Consider the following 18,472-nt stretch of genomic DNA (forward strand, 5'->3'; position numbering starts at 1 on the left):
GTTTGGACGCAAAAGTAATTGACAAACAGGTCTTTTCTTCTTTACTTTATGATTTACCCCTACTGCCAAAAATCAAAAGACAGCAGTAGGTAAGTATGTAAGCCCAGAGGACTGGTTTGAAAACCACTGCCATGATGAATCTTTTATTTCTAATTAAAATTTTCAATTAACCCTTAAGATCCCTAATTGTGGTCGAAAAATGAAATATTTAATCAGTTAGAATTATTGAGCAACTCATTCATGTTTTTTTGTCATATTGTGAAAAAAATACATGGTTGAAATACATGTGCTTATGTCATGAAATTAAGGTATTTTGTTGCTGTGGTTTATTTCATGTTATTTCATGCCAGTATTGGTTTATCTTCATTAGTAGCTGATTTGATTGGGCTGGCACGTGTTGCCTTGAACTCTTTTTCCCATGCTGGGTGAAACTTCCTGGTATTGTTTACCATGCCTGGAAATACAACACTTTTATCTTGTCTATATGAGCTTCCTCTAAGAAGTAAACATGTGATAAAACTGATGACCAGATACATTTGAGTGGGCAATAAACATCTGCACAGTTTCAGCACTAACAATATGCTGAAGGTAGCTTTTGGGGTTAAGCCATAGATAGATGGATAGATAGATAGATAGATAGATACTTTATTGATCCCCGGGGGGAAATTCTTGGCATCCAGCAGCAGGTTACACAATACACAAAGTTAAAAAAGATAAAATATAAAATATAAAGATACATATAAATACAATCAAATAAGAAATAGAATATACAGTGTAAATGTACAGTCTTCGTGTGTGTGTGTGTAATGGAGATGGAGAATGGAGGTAGTGCAGTTGAACACAATAGACAGTGAACACCAGTTGATGTGCATAATGTGAGGATAACTGATGTCAGCCAAAAAGAAAGTGCAAATACACAGTTATATAATAATTTAAATTAAATTAAGCAGTGCAAAAGATACGTAAACAGTGCAAAAGATACGTAAACAGTAGATGACTTAACTAGTGAATGAACTACTAGTGCAAAATATGGTAGAACTATAAAAAGTGTTCTAGGCATCAGCAAGTCTGAGAGTGTGTCCATAGCTGGGGGTGTGTCCATGGTGTGGCCAGAGTGGCCGGAATGAAAAAGTTTCACAGAGTCTTTAGTTTGCTGTGCTGAGAGGAGTTGAACAGTCTTATGGCCTGAGGAACAAAAGACTTTCGGAGTCTGTCTGTGGAGCAGGACTGGGACAGCAGTCTGCCGCTGAATGAGCTCCTCTGCCTGGTGATGGTGCTGTACAGAGGGTGGTGAACATTGTCCATGATGTTCAGCAGCTTACTGAGGGCTCTCCTCTCTGCCAGTGGTGTTAAGGACTCCAGCTCTAATCCCAGCATAGAACCAGCTTTCCTCACCAGCCTGTCCAGTCGTCCAGCATCCCTCTTGCTGATGCTGCCTCCCCAACACATTACAGCGTAAAAGAGGACGCTGGCTACCACAGACTGGTAGAACATCAGGAGGAGTTTCTGGCAGATGTTGAAAGCCCTGAGCCTTCTGAGGAAGTACAGTCTGCTCTGAGCCTTCCTGTAGACAAACATAAGATCCCTAAAAGCACTGGTTCTCAAAATGGTCCTAACAATCGTCCAGACGGTCCACACTCTTCTGCTGTAACTATTCTTAACAAGGATAAAACAAAAATGTGGGATATATGGGTTGCCCTGAGGACTACTTTCTTAAACCAAAAAAAAATAAAAAATACAAAAATCATTTGAACTAATTGAGCAACTCATTCATGTTTTTTGTCATATTGTGACAAAATAAATAAATTGAGATGAATGTTCACACAGTCACACACTGTCTTGTAGTGATGCTTTTAGGATGTTGTCACAGTATAAAGTGTGTAATTAAGTGGCATTTCTAAAATTGATTTTTTTTTATATTATATTTCTCTCTGTCTTCATCACTATTTATTTATTTATTTATTTATTTTTTCATGTAATGGAAAGCTGCACCACAGTGGGGACAGTTATATCTAAAAATTGTCATTTGAATTAAAATGACAATTCTTAATTGTTCAAGATCATGTTTCAAAGACACATTTTGATTTTCTAAAAATAATTTTACATACTGTTATATTTTACCACGACAGGGTGGACAGCTTAACCTTAACCTTAAATAAGTATGAAGACATCTGAGAATTATTAAGTAAAATGAATAATAACAATTTCTGAACATACAACATCAGTCTTTAGTCCCTTTAAAATAAAATATGTTTGAACGCCTTAAATCAAGCTGTGCTGTGTGCAGTTGACAGCTCGCCTATAGAATGCTAAAACAGAGCCCTTGCTCTTCCTTTCCTAGGGAGGTCCTAATGAGAGCCAGTTTCATCATAATGTTTTTGATAGTCTTTCTAACTGCACTTGAAGATACTTTCAAAGTTCTTGAAATGTTTTGGATTGACTGACCCTCATTTGTTTACTAAGTAATTCCATGTTTGTCTTTACAGTTTGAATTACTAAGTATTTAGTATTAGTCTTAATAATTTAGTATAAGCCATGTCATCTGCTGGTGTTGGTCCACTGTGTTGTATCAAGTCCAAAATCAGTGCAGTGTTTTCTTGGAAAATCTGCTGACAACTTTTATGGAGATGCGGATTTCATTTTTCAGCAGCACGTGGCACACTGCCCACACTGCCAAAAGTGCCAATTGGTTTTATATAATATTCTAATTTTCTGAGACACTGATGTTTGGGTTTTCATTGGCTGTGAGTTATAATCATCAAGAATAATAAAAAAAAAATCTTCACTGAATTTGTGAAATGAAGTGACTGTTCAATGATGTTCCAATTTTTTGAGATGCACTTGTATAAAATCTTTATAAAACCTGTATACAAATATGTGAACAATTTAATATGTAATCTGTGAGCTCATGTCAAGTTATAAAAAGTAACCAGGCTAGAATAGATCATAAACAATTCCAACTCATGGTATTTTACATTAGGTTGTGGTTCTAGTTGTTTTTGAGTAATTTGTAAATCTTTCCTATAACCATAATTCTCTCTAATTTTATGCTGCACATTTCTGCTGCTGTATTGCATATTCTAGTAGCGTGTGAAGTGCTGAAGCTTCCTTGCGTGAATGGCAATAAAGATGTTTCTTCACGATTGAGTTGCTGCAGTTCCATCAAGCTTCCACTTTTAAGACGGCAATTTCCTTCAGTAGGGAGAGGAGAGAGCTCAAACGAGCAGCTGAATTCCTCCATCGTCAGATGAGCTGTCAGCCATTCGCTATGCTTATTGACTGCAGTGCGTCAGCGCTAAGCACAATTTCCTGCCGGAGGAGATAGTGGAGCTTTGCCTCTGGCAGGTAACCCAAATCAGTGTGTTAAACACGCCTCAATTTCCTCCTCTTTGTCTTTACACTTAGCTCAGCCCGACTGCATAACAACACATTATGAAGCATTTCAACCATTCTTTAACTGCAGTGTCTGTAGTACAGCCAATTAATTATGTAACACTTTACAATAAGGGTGCATTCATTAACAGTACTTATTACAGAATGTCTAACTACTACTAACTAATTATAAATTTACACTATTAATTAATATTAACCATTACAACACTGTTGTAACTAATGTTACAATTCATTATTACGTACAACATTCTTAAACATTAAATTTAGTAATGTTTAAGAACATCTAAACCCCTTAACAGGTCAACATTTCTGTCAAGTATCTGCCTAATATTACATGCCTAAATCTTAAGAATTTATATTAAAGCATTGCATTACAACAGATTTCATATTTGATAAGAAACAAAACTGAATCCTAATTTTATTAGTAATAGAAAATATGTGAAAATATTGAAGTTAATCTGCAACTGCTAAAATGTAATAAATAATAAAAATAATAGAAATCATCGAATTTGCACTTTGCTGATTTTTTTTCTACATACAAATCGATCAATTTCCTCCAACACTTTTTGTTTAAATACTGTTTTCAATTTTCATCCATGCAAAATGTAGGGTTGATTCCTGAACTTACTGAGAGAAAGGGGTTTTGTATCATCTACACTACCTTCATATGTGGGTTAATATTCATATTATACAGGTCATATATACTTTATTCACCTACTTTACCATCATCTACCAAAACAAGGCTGTGGGGTACAGAAGTAGCGCTGGGCGGCTGGGTACTATAGCAATGGTCACTGCTAAGTTCCCAAATACAAGCACTTCTTCAAAAAGAAAGAACCTTCCATAGTTTCCCCAAAGATCCTGTACTTCACTGTAAATAGATTCACAAAATCAGTAGAGATTTCAGTTTAAGCTGTACGTTATGGTACTAGCTAGCTAGCTAAGACTAGCCCTATATATATATGTTACCCAGCCAGCCAATCTAGCCAAAGAACATTAGCAGAGAGACAGCCAACTAGCTAAACCCAGTTTTCCGGCAATAAATTAATTAACCCTGAACTGGTTGTTTTCTCAGTTTATGCTCAAAACAAGTGGAGGGGTAACATTAGTCAAGCCATAGCTCTTTAAAGTAGCCTGTTTAGCTAGCTAGCTAGTTAATATCCTACCGTGGGGAGCCTGGTCTTACAAGAGTGCATACTTACATGCAGTGTTGGGAAGGTTACTTTTAAAATGTAATCCCTTACAGATTACTGATTACATCACTCAAAATGTAATTTGTAACGTAATCAGTTACATTACTTCAAGTGAGTAACGTAATCTGATTACTTTGGATTACTTTTTCGTTTTTTTAAGCCTGAATGAATGTAGCAACCACATATTGCATATTATTATTTTATTTTTCTTTCCAGTTAACAAATAGATAAACAAATAAAACAGCCTTTTCAATCACTCTATAAAAAAACTTATGAAACCATTTCATCAAACAATTTTATAAAATACTAAATTGATGATAAAACTATTAAAAACCAAACAATGTAACAACAACTGTAAGCTATCTATTTGCATCTATTTGCCACCAGTGTTAATTTTGACAACAAATTTTCATTTAGTCTTAGTCATAGTTTTGTGATGAAAATAGCATTTAGTTTTAGTCACAATTTAGTCATCTGAAATGTTTTTAGTTTTAGTCGACTTAATGTCATAAGAATATAGTCAACTAAAATTACAGTAAATTTATTCGACAAAAATGTAAAGGGTGTAAATGTAAATGCTTTTTCATCAGTTCCCTTGAATTATTAACTCTACACGTATACGAAATGAAACGTTTAATAACCACTTGAGTAATATTGTTAATGTTTAATGTGAAATATATTTATATATGATTTAATGTATATTATTATTATTATTATTGTAGGTGTGTGACTATACATATTTTACATTTAAAAATTAGTTTTAGAAATCATGTCATAAAACATCTGAATAGTTAAATTATAGTTTGAACAGAGCTGTGGAAGCAAAAACAGCTTTTAAATGATCTAGTTTTATCTCCAGCAGTAACCCAGCACATCTACTGGAGCTACAGTCTATAAATGAGATCAGAAACTCACATTCACACACTGTCCTGTAGAGATGCTCTCAGGATGTACTGAGAGACTTCATGAGTTAAAGTGAGAGACTTATGAGAAAGTGCTGTAAGGAACTTTACACAGACTTTTGGGTTCATAGATTCACTTATTTTATTGTTTTATTTTGGTTATATTATTGAGTTCCTTTCTGAGCTGTTCCTGCTTTAACACTAGCTATATCTTTCCCACTGTGAGACTAAACAGATGATCTGATCTTAATGAGTGAGTTCTGTATCAGTTCTGTGTTTTAGTGCACTGCCGAGTTAAACACATCAGCTCATGAAATAACATCAGCATTAAAACGCTGATCTCTGCATGGAGATCTGTGTGACTCTGCTCTGCAGAAGCTGAAAGATTAGTGGTGTTTTTACCCGAGATGGAGTCGCTCCACACGGTTTACACGTTATCTTGTTTTTCGCGACGTCAAAGGAGAAATATATCGCCTCTCCCCTCTCTCTCTCTCTCTCTCCCTACTGAACACTGTCGAGTTAACTTCCAGTCGAGCTCCGTAACGACAGGTTAATTCCCGGGTTTGTATCTGAGCGCGCGGCTACTGAAGGAGAGGCGGGTACTGATTGGATGAGTACCCCGCTTATCCCGCCTCTCCACCTTCGCTAAAGTAGCAGTGATTGGATCTCTTCCTAACTGGTCCCTACCTTTCAGAACTAACTCAGTTCTGATTGGATTTCGTCCCTGCCAAACATTTTCGTCTCGTTTTTATTCGTCTACGAAAATGTCAGTTAATTTCGTCTCGTTGTGTGTGCGGAGCCGCTGTCTGCCCCTCCTCCCGTCTCGCTGCCTGCACGCACACAGACACCGCTGCACACACAAATAGGGAGGAGTGATTGCGTTTTGTCAGTGTTGGATTGGAAGACCAAAAATAGGAAAGTACCGCAATGTAATCCATTTATTTTAGCAGAGTAACTGTAATCTGATTACCACTTACTGAAGCAGTAACTGTAACGGATTACAGTTACTCATAAATTGTAATCTGATTACGTAACGCCGTTACATGTAATCCGTTACTTCCCAACACTGCTTACATGTTTAGCTGACCTGTACTTGGGATTTAACAGTTGTGTTAACATTAATTTAACATACAATTTATGTCTGATTTATTATTACAGATTAACATGGACACAAAAGTAAGTTCAGAACACTTAGCAAAATAATGTTTTTTTAACACACTGGTTGGAATCAGAAAGTAGAAGAAGGATATTGTGCCCACATAATGTACCTGGGCAGATATTTTAGTGAAGCCTGTAAGGAGGACTGTAGTTAGATAACAGTCCTTTTTCCACAGTCCTTATGGATTAGTTATTTATGAGCGAGTTTTTAACATAACTGCTCTGCCCATCCATCTCTCTCTCTCTCACACTCAGTCTCTACTGATCTGGCCGCCGGCGGGCCCGTTCTGACTATGTAAATTAGAATGCTTAAAAGCGTCAAATATTCTAAACCAGGGGTCTCAAAGTAGCGGCCCGCGGGCCACATGCGGCCCGCGACGCGGTTTCATACGGCCCCTCACGGGTTAACAAAATAAACATACATCTGGCCCGCAATTCAATTTAATTATTTATGCTTTATTATGTTCGTTTTCATATTTTATCTTAACTTGTATTTTGGTGTGTGTGTGTGTTTTTTTTTTTTTTTTTGCTTACGCTGCGTTGCCTGCTTTAGTAGTCTTCAGTAGCCTTTAAAAGACTTACCTGGCGGCCGTGGTGTGTCCACTAAACTCCGTAGTTATAAACATCCTGAGGTTAGCAGCGCTAACTGACCTGTTTATAATGTAATCCGAGCAGTGCCTCCGTGACGCTGCTCTAAACTGCTGCTGTTAGCTGCTTGGGCTGAAAGATGAACTGTAGAGAGCTGTATTATCCGGTTAGTGGGGTTATTTTATTTCATACACAGAAGAACTTACAAATTTTTAAAAACGCTCCAGACTGGCTCAGCTGAGCCCTGTAGCCCGTGGCTGGGCTGCAGCTCTGACTAAGCAAAGACTGCGGGCTTGTGGTGCTGCAGCTGCAGCTCCGACTAGTGGTTGTATGAGGAACTGCTAAATCTGAGGAAATGCTAAATCTGTCACAGCTCACAATTTTTGATTTTATATTTATTAAGCCTTATTTCAGTATCAAACGTTTTGATCAAAGTTAATATAACTTATAAATTAAAAGGATTTATGTTAATAGAGCAACAAGCAACCATTTTTCCATGCAACTGTAATATTTGATTGAATAAATAGTATATTGAGAGTTATTTAACATTAAGGAGTAATTACATTCATTTTGTATTACATCTGGTTATATTTTCTTATATTTATAAGTTACATCTGGCCCTCAGAGGACAGCCAATATGCCAATGTGGCCCTCGGCAAAAATGAGTTTGAGACCCCTGTTCTAAACACACCGACCAACTAACCGACTCATATTCATTAGTACTACTACCTGCATGCAGCCATCTACATGAAACCAGTCGCCAGAAATCTCCAACTGAAAACAGCCTGTTTTTTCACATTGTTTACATGAGGAACACGCCTCCCCAACAAAATAGCCTTATAAAATCTTATTAGTATATAAAATAACATCAGATTATATTATAGAAAATTCACTTACTATCACAGCATCCACAATACAGCACTGAACCGCAGATAAAATATCCATAAAGTCCTGTAATAGCCTCCCAGATAGCCAGCGACTTTGGCCCGGAGTCGTTTCTAAGTCGGCACTGCTGGTTTAGAGTCGCAAGCAGAAAAATACTTCTGGCCCACAGCTGGCCCAGTGTCACTTTCTGACTGTTCTACATCAGTGTCACTGAGCAGTCGTTTTGGTGCTGGTGAACGACTGTCGCACCTAACCTGCTGATTCTCTGAACACAGGTGTGTCCTGGCTCAAATACGGCAGACGACCCTGTACCAGCACTGCACTAACAAAGTGGAAAACTGACTGTTCCCTACTGTTAGCACTTTTCTACCAAAGCTGACTTGTATATTTTCTTTTTATTTACAGTTATAGATGACTCCTGTCAGTAAGAATACTTACTCCCGCTGTTATGCTGCTCCTCACACACACACGCACGCACACAGAGCCTGTTATAGTACTGCTACACGCACACACACACACACACACACACACAGCCTGTTATAGTACACACACACACACACACACACACACACAAACACACACACAGAGCCTGTTATAGTACACACCCACACACCCACACACAGAGCCTGTTATAGTACACACACACACACACACACACACACAGAGCCTGTTATAGTACACACCCACACACCCACACACAGAGCCTGTTATAGTACACACACACAAACACACACACACACAGAGCCTGTTATAGTACACACACACACACACACACAGAGCCTGTTATAGTACTGCTACACGCACACACACGCACACACACACGATCAGCATCCCTAGACCCCAAAACCAACCGTCGCGCACACCCCAAACGTGTGATCACATTTAGAGTGTAAATGAATCTAGATGATATTTACCTTGGTGCCCCTGCGCATCAGCCCAGTTCAACCCGTGCGGTTTCTCGTAGCACTTGGCACACGGATTCCACAAACATTAAAACGTTCCTCAACTGTCAGCTATCCTGAAACCTTTGAAGTTTGTAGGTAGGTAGCAAACCTAACTAAGTATTACGTACCTTTTTTGAAATATAATTTATTTTGACTTAATAAATATTTTGGCCGTCAAATATGATTTATAACCCTATCTGTGTTGCCTCTTCAGTTAGCTAAGCTAGCTAACTTAGCAGCATATCAAGGTGATATTATCTGAAGCTAAATTATCTCAGAATGTAGCATTAAACACATTTCATGTTAATGTAAATGTTAATGTAGCTATAACAGTTACTAACAGACAACCAAAAAGTATGTTTTTACTTGAAATTCAAATTGTTAACTAGTGTACAAGGCCAGAACAGAAGTACTGTTTCGGTATTTACGTTAGCTAAGCTATAAACAGTTAGCTAGCTAGGATAGAAACCAGCCAGTTTGCTAGCGTTAGCTTAAATGCTTTTACAAACATACATACTGTAAAAGCATTTAGGCTTGCTAGTTAACCAATTTGGTAGTTAGCTAGCGAATTGGTCTTTACTAGCTAACCTAAATGCTTCCACAGAACTTTTGTTTAGATGTTGTACATTAGCTAGCTAGTCAGCTAGGTTAACTTAGTGGTTGTGTGTCTCTACAAGTCACTGTGTAATGTTTGTTTTAGCTAGCTTTTTAGTTAAATAAAATGGTGCTGTGTCTGTGAGTTAATATAAAAAAATCTTTATTTGTATTGTTTATTCCAGAGTTCAGTAATACGTTCCTGCACACTCTGCTACTTCGTTAAAAGTGTATGTTATTAACTTAGCTAGCACATTTTTATATAAACACACTCACTACTACCAAATAAGCTTTAGTCAACATTTCTCTAATTTGTAAAATCACACTAGAAGTTGTTTGTGTATGCAGTATATTAGTATACTAGAGACAAAAATGTTTTACTTGAAAAAGTTTAAAATTAAATTACACACACACAGTTATCCTGTTAGACACAACAGGAGAATTTAACAACATTAAGTAAAATAGTGGAGCTTTTCAGAGCAATTAAATTATTCATGTTTTATATTGGCAAAAAAAGGAAATAGGAAAATCATAGATACATTTTATTATTGTCAGTAAATTAATATGTTTTAATGTTGCTGCCCCTACTTTCGCTTCTGCTGGTGCCCAATTTTCCAAGTACTTATTTCAAGAATGTGATGCTGAATTTAAAATGGTCATGTCATACAAAAGAAAAAACATAACAGCATTATATTTGTAAATATGACTGCAATAAACATATTTAACATTAAACTATTACAGTACTTTGATTCTATTAGTTGATAGTTGTATCTATAGAAACAAGCGTACAATTAAATATGTGTAGAGAAGGTATAACTTGCTTTTAGAGCCTACTCAGAAAATATAAATAAGAAAAACTATACTGGTGCGTGTGTAATGCTCTCAGGGAGTAAGATATAAATTTACTGAGGAGGAGACATCAATGAATTATTAAATGATCTTTATTTTAATTGTCTTTATATTATTTTAATCTTTATAATCAACACATTTTCCTTATAATTAATGTAGATGTATTTATATATTTAAGTATTACAGTATGGAGGACCAAAAATGACATACGTATAAATAAATAAATAAATAAATGCACATATAAATGTAGAAATAAATAAATGTTGAAATAAATAAATGAATAAATAAATAAATGTTGAAATAAATAAATACATATATAAATACACATAGAAATGAATAAATAAATAAATATATAAAAAATAAATACACGCATGAATAATTGTATAGGTAAATAAATAAATTAATAAATACATTTCTAATTTTTTATATTTATTTTTATTTATTCATTTATATGTGCATTTATTTATTTTTTCATTTATTTATTCATTCATTTATTTCAACATTTCTACATTTATTTATTGATTTATTGCCACATTTATTAATTTATTTATTTCTGTATTTCTGCATTTGTATGATAGTTAGGTAGGCAGTCCTATCCTCGCTCTAAAGCAGGATTGGTTTTTGAGCTGCAAAAGTTTTGGTTCTACTGCTTGTCACTACCCGATCTGTACCCCCTGCCCGATTTGTTCCGTGCATGCGCACGCATGCGCATTGCAAACTGAGCAGGGGCACAGATCAGGTAGGCAATGCCAAGTTGTGGTTCCGCTCACACTGTCCCAAACAGCTTGTAAAACACGGTTTCAAAATGAAGGACTTACGTTTTTACAGAGCTCTGAAAGAGTACATTTTAAGTGGAACATTTACTCCACCATGCAACAAAAAATGCGCAAGGAAATGCGGCGTGTGTCTGAAAACTTCCTAGCAAAAGGTAAGTTAAAATCATATCATATTTTAGAAAGGTTTGCGTTAGCTGAGGAAGCGAAGTGTCCCGTTATGTGAACTAGTTAGTATAGCTAGGTTAACTATGCTAGCTTATTTAGCTCGGAGTATTTTATTATATCAATAAGTAATTAAATATTAAACGTGTTTTTTTTTCGGCAGACAACCGATTGTTTTACACTGGACCAAATAAAACGTATATGAGACTAGTTGTTTGTACTGAGGAGGAAAAAAGGTCTGTTTTGATGGAGTGCCATAACTCCGGCACCGGCAACCACAACGGTGTACGAGGCACGAGAGACAGGGTGATTGCTGGATACTTCTGGCCTACCCTAATGAAAGATGTAACTGAGTGGGTATGTTGTGAAGTTATAACACAATTTCTTATTTATTTCCAGAGCGTAAAACTGCAACACAGTACATATAAATGTTTTATTTAGTATAAATATTACAGTATTATTCATACAAGGCTGAAGTTGGTTTGATATTCGCAGCTCCTGATTCGTTTGGTTGTATGTACACTACCTTCCATCACTTACTTTCTCCAGTTTTACTTTAACGTGCTGTTCTAGTGTAATTCATTCATTTACTAAGTAGAAAATATCTAAACTAGAGAATTAGCCTCATACTTTAAGAGAAAACCTGGCATTAGCCTGGCCAGAGCTAATTGTATACTGTATAATATTTATTTTAATTATTGAATATATAATTAACAATTTAATATATAATGAAAAAAATATTTAATAAAATTATATTTTAAAAACCTTTGTGAGCCATACTGCACAAAAAATGAATAAAAAGCTAATGTTCCAATGTGATTTCAAATAATTTTTTCATCTTGGGCCTGACCAAATACACATGATATGAAATTGAAGTCTCCTATGTTAAGGAAAACCTAGAATTAGCCTGGCCTGAGCTGATTTTATACTGTAAAATGAATTAGCAACATGACATACGAGCCATAATGCACCAAAAATTGAATATTAAGCTGACGTTCCAGTATGATTTTGAAGGACTTTTTCATTTTGGACCAGAACAAATAAACATGAGATGAAGAGTTCTAGTATTCACAAAATCACACTGGAATCACTGGCTTTATATTCATTAATTTTTGTGCATTATAGCTTGTATGCCATGTTGCCAGTTCGTTTTAAAGTATAAAGTATTTCAGGTTCTTCTTAAAGTAGAAGACTAAAACTCATTATATCATGTGTATTTGGCATGGCCCAAGATTAAATATCCTTCAAAATCGTACTGGACCATCAGCTTATATAAAATTTTTGCTGCATTATGGCTGTGTATGCTATGTTGCTAATTCATTTTACAGTATAAAATCAGCTCGGGCCAGGCTAATTCTAGGTTTTCCTTAAAATAGGAGACTAGAATTTCATATCATTTATCAGTATCAGTATTTGGTCTGGCCCAAGATGAAAAAATTCTTAAAATCACACTGGATTTTTTTTTTGAGCGCAACGGCTTTTAAAATATTATTGTATTTTTAAATTATATATAAAATGTATTAATTTAATATTCAGTAATTAAAATAAATATTTTACAGTTAACAGTTAGCTCTGGCCAGGCTAATGCCAGGTTTTCCCTTAAGGTAGGAGGCTAATTCTCTATTTAAGATGTTTTCTACTTAGGAAATGAATGAATTACACTAGAACAGAAAATAAGTGGAAGGTCGTGTATATAAAATTGCATTTTATAACATAATGTATATTTACATAGTTAATAAACAGCTGTACTGCTTTTCTTCATTATAGCTCCTTCAGTGTTGATATGTGAGGTGTTAAATATAATATGCGGAACAGTTTGTGAACGCTCCCTTTAGTTCACGGTGGTTCAGTGAAGCGGCAGCTGCGAATATCAAACCAACTTCAGCCTCATATTATTTATTCAGTAGAAACAAAAGAAATCTTTCATAGATAGTTACCAAGATTCTGATTTTGTATAAAAATAGTGTAACAAAAACAAAGTAATGTAACGACAAATATTATTGTGCACGAAATTATATAGCACACCCCTTGTTCTAATATGAATTTATGATATGCATTTTATTTTACTTTTTGTACATGTTTAGACACTGTCCCAACTTAATTCTTCTTTTTTTTTGTTTTTTTTTAGGTGAAGTGTTGTCGCCGCTGCCAACTAAATGACCCCATGAAGACGGGGACACCAGTGTTACATTCTATTAAGGTATTCCAAATTCTGTTTTGTTTAATAGAGAAAATAAATGTTTTGAAAGGTAATGGAAAATATGTGTTTAGGTGAAGGCTGCATGGGAGGTGATTGGCCTGGATTTAATTGGCCCACTGCGAGAAACTGGTCAAAAAAACAAGTATGTGTTGACCATGACTGATTTATATACAAAGTGGGTTGTTGCTGAGCCACTGCAAAATAAGACTGCAACTGAAGTGTCAGCAGCCACCATAAAGACACTCTACTTGTTCGGCATGGTCAAGAAAATTATTACTGACCAAGGGAGAGAGTTCGTTAATGAGGTAAAAGTCTAGTATAAAGTGAATTCTTAACATTGATATTTATCTTAATTAGCACACATGTTTTTCTGACATTCTGCTATGCACACTGTATTTCCTTTTTGATGATTTGCACACAGCTGAATGAAAACATCTTTGCAACTCTGAAAATCAAACATGCTGTCTCAAGTGCCTACCACCCTCAGACAAATGGGCAGGTAATTTTCAACATAATTTTATTTGACATTTCCCTGTAATGTTAAAAAAAATTAGGAAATGTTTTAATTGTTGTTGTTTTTTATATATATATAGGATGAGCGAACAAATCAAAATGTCAAACGTGTATTGCGGAAGTATGTAAATGAAAGCCATAATGATTGGGACATCCATTTACCTGCAGTTGTGTATGGTATTAACACTGCTAAGCAAGTGGGTATTCATTATACATTCATTATGGTCGATATATAATGTAATCGATATATAATGTTTTATTTCTGATAACTTAATTTGTTTTTAACCAGTCTTCAACCAGGCACACCCCGTATTTCTTATTCTTCCATCGGCACCCTCATTTGCCAGAGGTTATGAACGCCTGTCCCATGGGAGAAGACTTTAAAATTGCTGACCCAGAAGATGATCTTGACACCCGAGTAAATGAAATGAAAATTTTAAATGAGAAGGTTAGGTCCAAATTCATGTAGTCTGACCACAGAAGTTTTTTTTAATTCAATGGCATGTAGTAAAGTGTAATTTTTTTTTTTTCAGGTGCTTAGCAACATTGAAAATGCGCAGAAAAGACAACAAAAGTCTTACAGGAACCGTAAGAGAAAGCTAATGAGCACAATCAGTCCTGGCGATGAGGTCTTGATTTCTCAAGATTTCAATATAAAACAGAGAAAAGACACCCTTGCTGACCGCCACAAAGGTCCTTTCACTGTGGATAGTATCTCTAAAAAGGGTGTGGCATCAGTGGTGAAAGATAATGGGACTCGATGTTGCATCAATGTCTCACGGCTAAGGCCTTTCTACAGGTTGGAAAGTAAGAGCTAAGTAGTGTTTTTTTTTGTAATGGTTGACATGTAAGGTGTATATTGTAAAGTTTATTTTATTAATATTAGACTTAATTTTTTTTATTGTCTCTTCAGATCATGGAGCAGTTCCATGTGTGTCACTTCAGGACCATGAGTATGGTACACCTGATGAAGCAACAGACCATCCTTATGCTTTTTCTGGAGAGAAATGGGAAAAAGACTTGGGTCCTCTCCAGGAAAAACTGGTAGGGGATGATTCCACCTAGCCCATTCCAAATTTCACTCTCCTTCACACACTGTTAGACACTACCAATAATTTTTTGCAATCGTATATTCAGACCATCTCTCACATACTTACACTCTCACACCATTCTCACCCCCCCTCCCTTGCTAACTCTTTTAATTGCAGTTGAAATATGTCCTGGACAAAAGCCTTCCAGCAGCAGAATTGATTGTTAAAGATGACAATATCTGTCTTACACGTGAGGACTTGTGGAGTCTTGGGTTAAATTAGTGCATGGAGTCTACTGTAAGTATATTCATGTTGCAGCATGCTTGCTCAAAGGCACAGAAATAGTTTTTTTTTGTGTGTAATCTATGCCTTTATTTTGTTTTATTACGTCTAGATTGGGAATGCATGTTTTAAGATCATCAGAGAAGCTGCTCAAAAACATGTAATTAATTACAGAAGCTCAAACATTGTTATTTTGTATACTTCTTCATGGGTACTTGTATACATTTGCTAATCTTGTTGTGTTGTAAATAGGGGAAAGATGTTTACATTGCTGACATGTATGTGGTTCCCACATGGAAAACGATGAATGTGGACCCACTCTCAAGTTTACCGGTAAAGTGAAGTTAAACACACACACAGACAGACAGTTGCACATTAATGCAATGATTTCTGTACAATGCACAGTAGTTGAATGGTTGCATTTTCTTTCTCTACACCAGAACAATCTGTGTTCCAAGGATGCGATTTTGTTCCCTGCATGGAGTATGCAACAGAATCAACTGGATCACTATTTGCTATGTGTTGAGTTACAGTTTCAAAAAATAGATATTCAGATTTTTAGAATGAAGTTTGTTGATTAGCTTATCATTTTGAAATATGTCCATTGCAGGTTTTACTGGTTGTGGAGAGAGAGATCATTTTTCTAGATTCTGTACTCCCTGGTGGTTTTGGAGATGACTCGTACAAAACGATATTTAGTTTAAGAGAGAGGAAAAAGTTGCCCTTGTTCAGTGGCTTTTACCAATAATATTTTACGCAAGAGCCATGTTCTGTGGCTGCTGATTTACACAAAAGCCTTGTTCTATGGCTGATGATTTACAAAAAGCCTTGTTCTATGGCTGATGATTTACAAAAAGCCTTGTTCTATGGCTGAAAATTAACAAAAAGCCTTGTTCTATGGCTAATGATTTACAAAAAGCCTTGTTCTATGGCTGATGATTTACAAAAAGCCTTGTTCTATGGCTGCTTATTTATAGCTTTGTTCTTTTGTTTTATGTTTACGCAGAAGCCTTGTTCGATGGCTGTAGGATTAGGTCTCATTTTATGAAACTAGACCATGGAGAACAATTGTATGACTATAGGTTTCAGTAAGTGTGTGTCCATAATTAATTTTTTTTTCCATTTTATGTGCAGACATATTGCAGGCCAGATTGACCCAAGACCCTGGACAGAGAAGACCGGCAGAAGTTTTGATGTAAAGCCTTTTCTTTATTTTCTTACTGGGTTATATAAAACTCTGGACATCAGTTGGCTTAAATGTAATGTAAGACTATAGATATTTTCTTTTGAAGAGAATTTTCTACTGTGATTTTGGGAAACTGAGCCATGACTAGCCCACCAGTTGATACTTTTTGCTATATTCATTCGTCTTCTTTCCACCATACATTCTTTCTTGTCCAGACCGAGATTTTTTTTTTTGTATCTGCACCAATACCCCATTTATCTTCACAGAGGTCAGTTGCATCTATTAATATAGAAAAAATATTTCAAACCCCACCCCAATCGTCTGATCATTGTTATATATGTTTTAGAATGATGTGCCATTAATCCGCCAGTGGTGGTGCATCCTACTGATGGAAAGATTTCAGATTGAAGGGTAAGGCCACGCTGCTAAAGTATTCATGCCTTTTCTGCATTTTATTTCATTTGATTACCTGCTGATTAAGTTTTTTGATTCAACAGACATGGCCAGAGGTTTGCTTTCTGGACTGACAAGGCTAGCAGGCTATTGCAAGGGACCCTTCAGCCACTTTTTAGGGTATCTAGGTCAATCACTTCAGACATTCCACCTCATGTGCAAACCATGGTCAACCGCACAGCCCAAGAAAAGAAGCTGGTAGACTTTGCTGTACAAGACCATGGAGTCCGGCAACATTTGTTGGTATGTTTGTCACACATTAACAATGTTTGTTATTTACAATTTGCACATTGTTTTACCATTACAGTGTTATAAGCAAATAAGCAAAAGGCCTTATAATTCATGCTTGTTGTCACCATGTGTTGGGGGACTTTTTTTTTTTTTTTTTTTTTTTTTTTTTTTTAATGTGGATTTACAGTCCAAAACTTTTAACATAAACTACTTTTGACATTCAACTAGAAATGTTAAATGTTTGCTCATGTTTTGATGAAGTGCTTTTGGCACTTTGCCTTTTGACCTAAGGGTGTACTCTGTGGAAAAGAGCCTTCGAAGTGGCTCAGCAGAATCCAGAAGGGATCATCTCTACGGGTGCCAGTGTACCTGGACTCGGAGGAAGAACAGGACTCCCTATTTTTCTATCTTCAGGATGTCCTGAAATCTGCACCAGTAGAATTCCACATTGAGGATCAAGTGCAGTTCATTTTGGATGTTTTGTTCCCAGAGGTAAGGTTACTAGGTATGCAGTAAATATCTATTAACAATGTTAAATAGCCTGTTGTGACTTAAGTTACATAAAAATTTTAATCAAATGTATCTTTTTTTAAAATCCAATAGAGTAGTACTGTGAGACCATGATAACCACAATACATTTTCTCAGACAGTTATTGGGTCATTTTCAGCAGTGACACTAACGCTAATGCTGGAGTTTTTAAACACCTCAGTTTCACTTGCTTGACCTGAATAGTCCACCGGCGGTGGACATCCAGTGAGCATTGATGAAGGACTAGAGTATTGACAGCACCAACTATGCAGCAACAGACTCAGAGCTTCTATCTGACTTTACATATACACTGTGGTGCAGATAGGTAGGAGTGTCTAATAGAATGAGAGACAATAAATGGACACAGTGTTTAAAAACTCCAGCAGCACTGATATATCTGATCCACTCACTGTACCAGCACAACATGCACTAACACCTCATACACCACCACCATTGCTAATCACTTCTAATCACTGCACTGCAGTGCTGAATCTTTATAATGCAGTTTTATAATTTATGTTAAATTTTTTTAACCCTTTTGTTAGTGCATCACCCAAGCCATGTCTACACTACAGGGAATAACTATACAAGAGGCTGAAGAGT

General features: G+C 36.0%; 2 long non-coding RNA genes across 4 annotated transcripts; both read left to right on the forward strand.

Moving 5' to 3' along the window:
• The first annotated feature begins 10,851 nt into the window (after window positions 1-10,851).
• LOC125805008 (uncharacterized) lies at window positions 10,852-11,667 on the forward strand. The gene is made up of 2 exons (XR_007441263.1): window positions 10,852-11,434; window positions 11,608-11,667. It is a non-coding gene; the product is annotated as an uncharacterized LOC125805008 (long non-coding RNA).
• Window positions 11,668-13,419: 1,752 nt separating this feature from the next.
• On the forward strand, window positions 13,420-18,124 carry LOC125805041 (uncharacterized). 3 transcript variants are annotated; one of them, XR_007441319.1, is made up of 9 exons: window positions 13,420-13,644; window positions 13,716-13,949; window positions 14,066-14,964; window positions 15,071-15,201; window positions 15,366-15,485; window positions 15,583-15,630; window positions 15,723-16,924; window positions 17,003-17,067; window positions 17,154-18,124. It is a non-coding gene; the product is annotated as an uncharacterized LOC125805041 (long non-coding RNA). The 3 variants fall into 3 exon arrangements; XR_007441318.1 differs by having other exon boundaries at window positions 14,066-14,354; window positions 14,447-14,964; window positions 15,723-17,067; XR_007441317.1 differs by having other exon boundaries at window positions 15,723-17,067.
• Window positions 18,125-18,472: the final 348 nt, after the last annotated feature.

The sequence above is a fragment of the Astyanax mexicanus genome, chromosome 11, assembly GCF_023375975.1.
Source record: "Astyanax mexicanus isolate ESR-SI-001 chromosome 11, AstMex3_surface, whole genome shotgun sequence".
NCBI classification, from domain to species: Eukaryota; Metazoa; Chordata; class Actinopteri; order Characiformes; family Acestrorhamphidae; genus Astyanax; species Astyanax mexicanus.